This window comes from Urocitellus parryii, chromosome 2 (assembly GCF_045843805.1).
Source record: "Urocitellus parryii isolate mUroPar1 chromosome 2, mUroPar1.hap1, whole genome shotgun sequence".
In the NCBI taxonomy this organism is placed as follows: domain Eukaryota; kingdom Metazoa; phylum Chordata; class Mammalia; order Rodentia; family Sciuridae; genus Urocitellus; species Urocitellus parryii.
This window is the reverse complement of record NC_135532.1, coordinates 183,917,404-183,925,620: the sequence shown is the minus strand read 5'-3', so window position 1 is coordinate 183,925,620 and position 8,217 is coordinate 183,917,404.

Here is an 8,217-nt window from a genome sequence, read left to right as displayed (position 1 = left end):
AGATTCTGTGTCTAAATAAAATACAAACTAGGGCTGGGGATATGGCTTATTGGTTGAGTGCCCTTGAGTTCAACCCCTGGTACAAAACAAAACAAAACAAAAATTCCTTTAAACTAAATATAGGTGGCTTCAGGGCTTCTCAGCTGAATTCTACAAGATCATCAAAGAATAACATATACCAATAGTCCTCAAATTATTCTATGAAATAGAAAAGGAGGGAACACTTCCAAACTCATTCTATAAAGCTAATACCTTGATACCCAAAGATGAAGACATATCAAGGAAAGAATTTAGACCAATATCCCTGATGAACATAGAACATATTAAAATTCTTAATAAAATACTGGCAAATCACATATAAAAACATATTAAAAAGATAGTGCACCATGATCAAGTGGAGTTAATACCAGGAATGCAAGGCTGGTTCAATATATGGATATCAATAAATATAATTCATCACATCAATAGATTTAAGGACAAGAATCACATGATTATCTCAATAGATGTAGAAAAAGCATTTGACAAAATTCAGCATCCATTTATGCTCAAAACACTAGAAAAAATAGAGATAGTAGGAATATACCTAAACATTGTAAAAGCTATACATGCTAAACCCAAGGCCAACATCATTCTAAATAAAGAAAAACTGAAAGCATTCCCTCTAAAAATTGGAATAAGACAGGGATTCTCTCTTTCACTACTCTTATTCAACATAGTCCTGGAAACCCTAGCTAGAGCAATTAGACAAAAGAAAGTAACTAAAGGGATACAAATAGGAAAAGAAGAGCTCAGACTATTCCTATTTACCAATGACATGATTCTATATTTAGAAGACCCCAAAAACTCCACCAGAAAGCTTCTAGAACTTATAAATCAATTCAGCAAAGTAGTGGGATATAAAACTAACACCCATATATCATTTGCATTCCTATACACCAATGACAAATCAGCTGAAAGAGAAATCAGGAAAACTATCCCATTCACAATAACTATCCCATTCAAAAAAAATAAAATATTTGGGAGTCAATCTAACAAAAGAGGTGAAAGACTTCTACAATGAAAACTACAGAACACTAAAGAAAAAAATTGAAAAACACCTTAGAAGATGGAAATATCTCCCATGTTCTTGGATAGGCAGAACTAATATTGTCAAAATGGCCATACTACCAAAAGCACTATACACATTTAGTTCAATTCCTATTAAAATTCCAATGACATTCTTTATGGAAATAGAAAAAAGCAGTCAAGAAATTCACTTGGAAAAATAAGAGGCCCAGAATAGCCAAAGCAATACTTAGAAAATTGATGCAGGAGGCATCACAATACCAGACCTTAAATTAGACTGCAGAGCTATAGTAACAAACATAGCATGGCATTGGCACAAAAACAGACATGAAGATGAATGGACAGATTAGAAGACACAGAGTCATACCCACATAAATACAAGTATCTCATACTAGACAAAGGAGCCAAAAACATACATTGGAGAAGAGACAGCCTCTTCAACAAATTGTGCTGAGAAAACTGGAAATCCATATGTAGCAAAATGAAAGTAGACCCCTATCTCTCACCCTACAAAAAAATCAACTCAAAGTGAATCAAGGACCTAGGCATTACACCAGAGATCCTGTGCCTACTAGGAGAAAAAGTAGTCCCAAATCTCCATCATGTCAGCTTAGGAACCAGCTTCCTCAATAAGACACCTAAAGCACAAGAAATAAAATAAAAAATCAATAAATGGGACAGTATCAAACTAAAAATTTTACAGCAAAGGAAACAATCAAGAACATGAACAGAGAGCCTACAGAATGGGAGAACATCTTTACCACCAGCACCTTAGAGCATTAATCCACAAGATATACAAAGAACTCAAAAACTTAACACCCCAAAACAAATAACCCCATCAATAAATGGACTAAGGAACTGAACAGGCACTTCACAGAAGAAATATGAATGGTCAAAAATATATAAAAAATGTTAGACATTTCTAGCAATTAGAGAGATGCAAATTAAAACTACACTGAGATTCCATCTCACTCCAGACAGAATGGCAATTATCAAGAATACAAGTAACAATAAATGTTTGTGAGTATGTCCAGAAAGAGGTTCATTTATACATTGCTGGTGGGACTGCAAATTGGTGCAACCACTCTGAAAAACAGTATGGAGATTCCTTAGAAAATTCGAAATGGAACCACCATTTGACCCTGTTACCCCACTCTTCGGTTTATACCCAAAGGACTTTAAATCAACATTTTACAGTGATGCAACCACATCAATGTTTATAGAAGCTCAATTCACAATAGCCAAGCTATGTAACCAATCTAGATGCCCTTCAACAGATGGATGGATAAAGAAAATGTGGTCTATATACACAATGGAATATTACTCAGCCACAAAGAAGAATAAAATTATGGTATTTGCCAGTAAAGGAATAGAACTTGAGAATATCTTGCTAAGTGAAATAAGCCAGTCACACACACAAACTCTGCCCACCCCCCCAAAAAAAGGCAGAATGTTCTCTCTGATAAGTGGATACTAACCTACAGAAGGTAGGGGAAGATTAGAAATTTATTGGACTAGACCAAGGGGATGATAATAAGAAAGATAGTAGAAAGAATCAGATACATCTTTCCTATCCTCATATACGATCAATGTAACTCCACATCTTGTACAACCACAATAATGGGATTCTAATTGGAATAAGTTATAATTCTTCTATTTTATATAATTCAAAATATACTCTACTGTCATATGAAAATAAATTTTTTTTTATATTTTAAATTATAAAAAAAAATCCAACAGGAAGAATGGCTGCTATTTCCTAGATAAACTTCAGGCTTCCAAAATGGACATGGGCTACAGACAGAGGATCTCTTGGTCCAGTTGTGTGTTTGCTGGGGTGGCAGTTGATTTTTTCTGTCCAGAACAAGAGTGGAGTAGCCCTGGGCTAACTTCAACCTTTGTTCCTAGAAAGCCTGAGAAGTCCTTTCATGATTTAGAATAAAACATTACAGTGGCTAATCTGAAATGACCCAGTGCATTTTAGAGGCCTCACTCTAAAAAGAACTTCAGAAGTTAGTCCAAGAGAGTTTGATATTTGTTGACAGTGAACAGGGATGGCACCACTGCTCCTTTACCTGCCCTCCGCCCCCGGCACTGTAACCTCCAGGCCAGGGAGAGCAAAGCTTCCCCTGGGTTAGAAACCTGGGGTCTCAAGAGAGGAACTGAAGGACAGGAACTGAAGTCGAGCTGTGCACCCCAGTGGATGAAGCCACCCTCTATGATTTGGGAGTCGGGGGGTGGGTTAGTGGTGGTGGTGGAATGGAAGGGACATGGAAGGAGATTTATCTCCATCATTCTAGAACTTTCCCTAGAAACCTGGGCTATGAAGTCAGGTAATGCTGGATTTCATTGTCTCTGCCACAGACTAGTTGAACTTGGCCAGGTTATTTGGCCCCTGGGCTTTGGTTTCCCCATTCCCACCAGGATTGCTGGGAGGAAGAAAGAGGAAAGGCCCTTGGCACTGTCTTTCACGGACAGGAAGTGCTCATGAAACAGCTGTTACTTATTCTTGAGAGTAGTTCCTGCCCTGGCCTCCAACATGTTGCTCCTAAGTTCTGAGGGGCCCACTAGGCTGCTCTTGGTGCCCCCTGACCTGTCTCCTGAGCCCTGGCCCCCCTGACAGCCCCTTCATCACTTACTAACCACCCACCACCCAAGGTGCTGTCCCTTCCATCTTCTTCTGCCTGCCACTAGATGGCAGAATAAGCCTAGCATGAGAAAGGGTGGCGCCAACCTCATCCCAGGTGGATTTTTCTTGGGGCTCTTTTGGGATCAGAGACAAAGGAGATAGTTATAAGGGTGTATATTACAGCCCTTTGGCCTCTTGGTTTCAGCCTGTTAGTCACCTTCCATGGTCATTTCAACAGACATGCGCTGGGTACCGTCTCTGGGCCTGGTGCTGGGATTAGGTACCTTCTCTGTCCCTTATTTGGGGCTATGAAGAAAGAAGGAACCAGGGCATTACCCAAAGGCTTCATCCAGACTCCCTCCACACCTACAGAGAGAGCCCTTCCGGCCAGGGTGAGCTTACTAGGTAGAGGGCTCCCAGGCCTTGCCCCAAGAATGCAGAGCACAAGGGCCTGCTGACCACCTGGGAGCTGTGGACCCTTATTCCTGCAGCTGCTATCTCTACCTGCTGTGCTCCTGTGATCCTCTATCCTGTCCCTTGCAACTTTGAGGTCCCATCAAACTACCCAAGGGACAGAGACACACTGCCCAAGGGAATCTGGGATGTGGTTAGGAAAAGGAAATGCAGTCCGGGCATGCCCACTCTCCAACACTGGCAAGGCAGTCAGGTCTCAGACCCCTCGCAGAAGTGAACAGGAAGGCAAAAACATGGGTTTTGAAACACTTTGGAGTTCTTACACTATGACTGAAGAACTCCCCGGCTGAGTGTTGCAAGATGATTAAAATTTTGCTCATCATTGCTGAGGATGTGGCTCAGTGGTTAGAGCACTTGTTTATCAATCACAAAGCCTTGAGTTCAATCCCCAGTTCTGGGGGGGGGGGGGCGGAGTGGGGCAGGGAGTGTGCAGTCTGTCCTTGGTTAATTCTCTAGAGAAACTGTCTTAAGTAAACAGCATAAATAGAGATAAAAGTGAAATTCCAAGGATTTAGATTGGAAGTGTTGTATATGAGAAAGATGACCACCACATAAACAGAAGTAAGCAAAATGTTCAGCATTGGAGGAATGGACAGTTCATTTAAGTTTTTAAATTCCTTTCAATTTAAAACTCTTTAGAACTATCATTTGTGAAGGATTTTTCCTGAAAAATAATTAATAAAATTATAATGAGAAGTACTGAATGTGAAATAACATTGTAGGTTGGGATGTAGCTCAGTGTTGTCCTGGATTCAATCCTCAGCACCAAGATAAATAAAGTAATAAGTAAGTAATAAATGTAAAAGTAATAAGTAAATATAAAATGGCATTGTATCTAGTCTAATCTCAATTGTGTAAATTACACACACATGGTAAGATTTTGAGAAGAATATACCAAAATGTTAATAGGGTTTTCATTTAAAAGCAGAATTGTGGTTAATTTCTATTTTCTTCTTTGAAGTTTTTCCTTTGCCTCAGTTTTTTTTTTTTTTTTTTTTGTACTGGGAATTGAGCCCAGTGACGCTTTACCATGAAGCTGCATCTAGTCCTTTTTAGCTTTTGCTTTGAGACAGGGCTTTGCTAAATTGCTGAGACTGGCCTTGAACTTGCAATCCTCCTGCCTCAGCCTCCTAAGAAGCTGGGATTACAGGCACATATCACTGGACCCAGCTGCCTAGTTTTTTTATAATAAAAACATAGTACTTTTAGGTTGAACTTTTATATAAAGGAATTATTTTAAAATTATAACAAATATAAATTGTCCTAATTCTACCTTATGGCAAATGTAATAATTATGAATGTTTATGTTCCAGCTTCTATACTAAGAAATGGATATGCATACTTCCGTTAAATCTGTGTGCAAATACTCCAAACAAGGTTATCTCTTCATTTTACAGATAAAGAAGCATATTTCAGAGAGTTTAGATAACTTGCCCAAAGCCACACAGCTATTAAATAGCAGAGCCAGGGTTTATATCTGTCTGCCTCCAGTCTGAACTTCTTTCCACATCAGAACATTGATCAATAAGTTCTCTAGATATGAAAGAATTGAGCCATCAGCTTTATCTGGAATTCACTTGTTTGGAATTTGAACATATTTTTCTTAGGAACACTGTATAAATATTCATCTGCAATAATATATAAAGGTCACCCCTCCAAAAGCTGCTGAAGCCATGTCTACTTATAGGCTGTTAGCTACAACTTTCAATAGGATGTTGCTTGTGCTTGTTAACTCTGTCTCCCAGACGCACACACAGAGAATAATGAAACCAATGCGGGGCTAAGCACTTAGGGGACGGAAGTATCACAGAATTCCTGTGTGTGAGTTAGACAATGGTGTGGACCTGTAGTCCCAGGTACTTGGGAAGCTGAAGTGAGAGGATGGCTTGAACCTAGAAGTTGGGGAGCAACCTGGGCAATAACACCACAGACCTTGTGTCAAAAACCAAAAACAACCAGACGTGGTGGTGCACACCCGTAATCACAGCTGCTTGGGAGTTTGAGGCAGGAATGTCGCAAGTTCAAAGCCAGTGTCAGCAACTTAGTGAGACCCTGTCTCAAAAGAAAACATATAAGGGGCTGGGGATGTGTTTCAGTGGTAAAGTGGCTCTGAGTTCAATCCTTTGTACCAAAGATAACAACAACAACAACAACACAAATACCCTCAAAATACAAAAAGTTCATGTATGTGTATAAAAAGAGAAAGCAGAGAGCAGAGGTAGGTCTCAGGGTATAGGCAGGAGGGTCAAATGGTTGTTCAGTGGACAAGACAGGGGTCACAAGGGTTGAGTGTGGAAGCCCAACATGGAAATCTAGAGAGCCCCCAGGAGGCCTTGCAAGTATCAAACCCAAATGCTTCCAAACGCCAGGCTGCTAAATGAAGGAGCAGGCCAGATATCAGACAGCAAGGAGGGGCAGGGATTAAGCCAACAGGGAACTGGCAACACACCTGTGAGAGGCATGAACAATAAATTTTAATAGAAACAGGGACAACGAAAGGCAACTTGTCTCAGCTGTTCCTAACATGATGGCTTCCTGGCTTAGGCTTCGCAACTGAGCCTACTGATTTTGTGGCTTGGTGAAGCAGTGGGGAGAGTAGAAGGATGCCTCGATCACGAGGAAAGGAACCTGAACAGTACTGCAGGGTCCACCCCGCTTTGGTGATGGGAAAACCAGGGACAGTGACTGTGGGGGTTTAGGAGCTTGTTGGTAGTCCTTGCTCCTATTTGTGTGTAATCAGAAATGATATGTTCCCCTCATTGCTTCTAGCAAATGTTTGGCCACAGGAGAAGAGAAAGAAGAAAGGAACCAACATTTTTTTTGAAAACTGCACTTTTCATGAAATGATCACCATTTCACGTAAGCCTATCTCCCTGTAATGCTGGTGTCCGTGGCAAACACTAGCTAGATGTTTACTGAACCTGCTTCCTCGACTTCCTTGGCACACAGCTGGGCCTCATTTCCCAGTATTTTCTTGCAATTAATTGCAGCCTGTGACTGAGTTACAGACACGAGCGTGGGAGTGGAAGTGATGTGTGACACTTCTAGGGCTGCCTTACAGCTCTTCCCCTTGCTAAAATCCTCCATCATCTTCCCTCTGCACGTGTGATTCATGTGCACAAGCCACATGACCTTGAAAGCCACATTTAGGGAAGAGCGTTTAGGAAAGCCCAGACACCTAAATTCCATCTTAAAGGAGAGTGGCCCACAGATGAGGAACACCTGTTTTGGTAAATAAATTTCCATAGCGATAGAGGCAATTTACAGTGTGTGTGTGTGTTTATTGTGGCAGTTATTGCCTTAACCAACACGAGTATTTTATGCCTATTTTATAAAGAAGCAAACTGAGGCTCAGACAGACCAAGTCATTTGCCCAAGGTTATGCAAGTGAAAGTAATGTATTTAAATCCAAGCCGTCTCTATAACAATATACTGATGCCAATGTAATCAATAAATTCTATAGTGCTTATTTTGTGATTGCTCTTCCTATGGTAAACCACGCCCCATTTGATGGGAATCTCCAAAATGTAAGCAAGGGGGAGGCAAGAGTTGGAGTCATGAACTGAATCACGAAGTTTCCCTCTGATATGAAGTTGTTTGGAGGAAATCCACAGGCAATTCTCAGGTCCTTCTCCTGAGAGTCAGGTGGGGCTGCTGACAGAAAAGAACTGGGTCAGCAGCACCCAGTCCCCAGTCTGCCACCAGGAGCCTGAAATCCTGTGTGAGCTTCCCACTCCCAGTGCACTCTTGCTGATCCTCTTGTTCATTAACATCTGTGTCCCTCCAATTTGGGCTCTGGCTTGAACTCTGTGAACTGCTCAAAACGAGGCCCTTGCTACCTCTTTGTTCAAACAGACAATAGCTGCATTAACAAAGGAAAATCAGATGCAGGTGAAAGTTTATTTTTAACATTTCCAAGGCCAAATGGGGATTTAACATGAAAATAGAGCCATCACTTCCTGCCTGCTCTCTCCCAAAGTGGTTGGGGTGCTTTGGGCTGGCCAGGACTCCAACATGCTTGGATCCCATCCAAGCAAGTGTCCCACTTG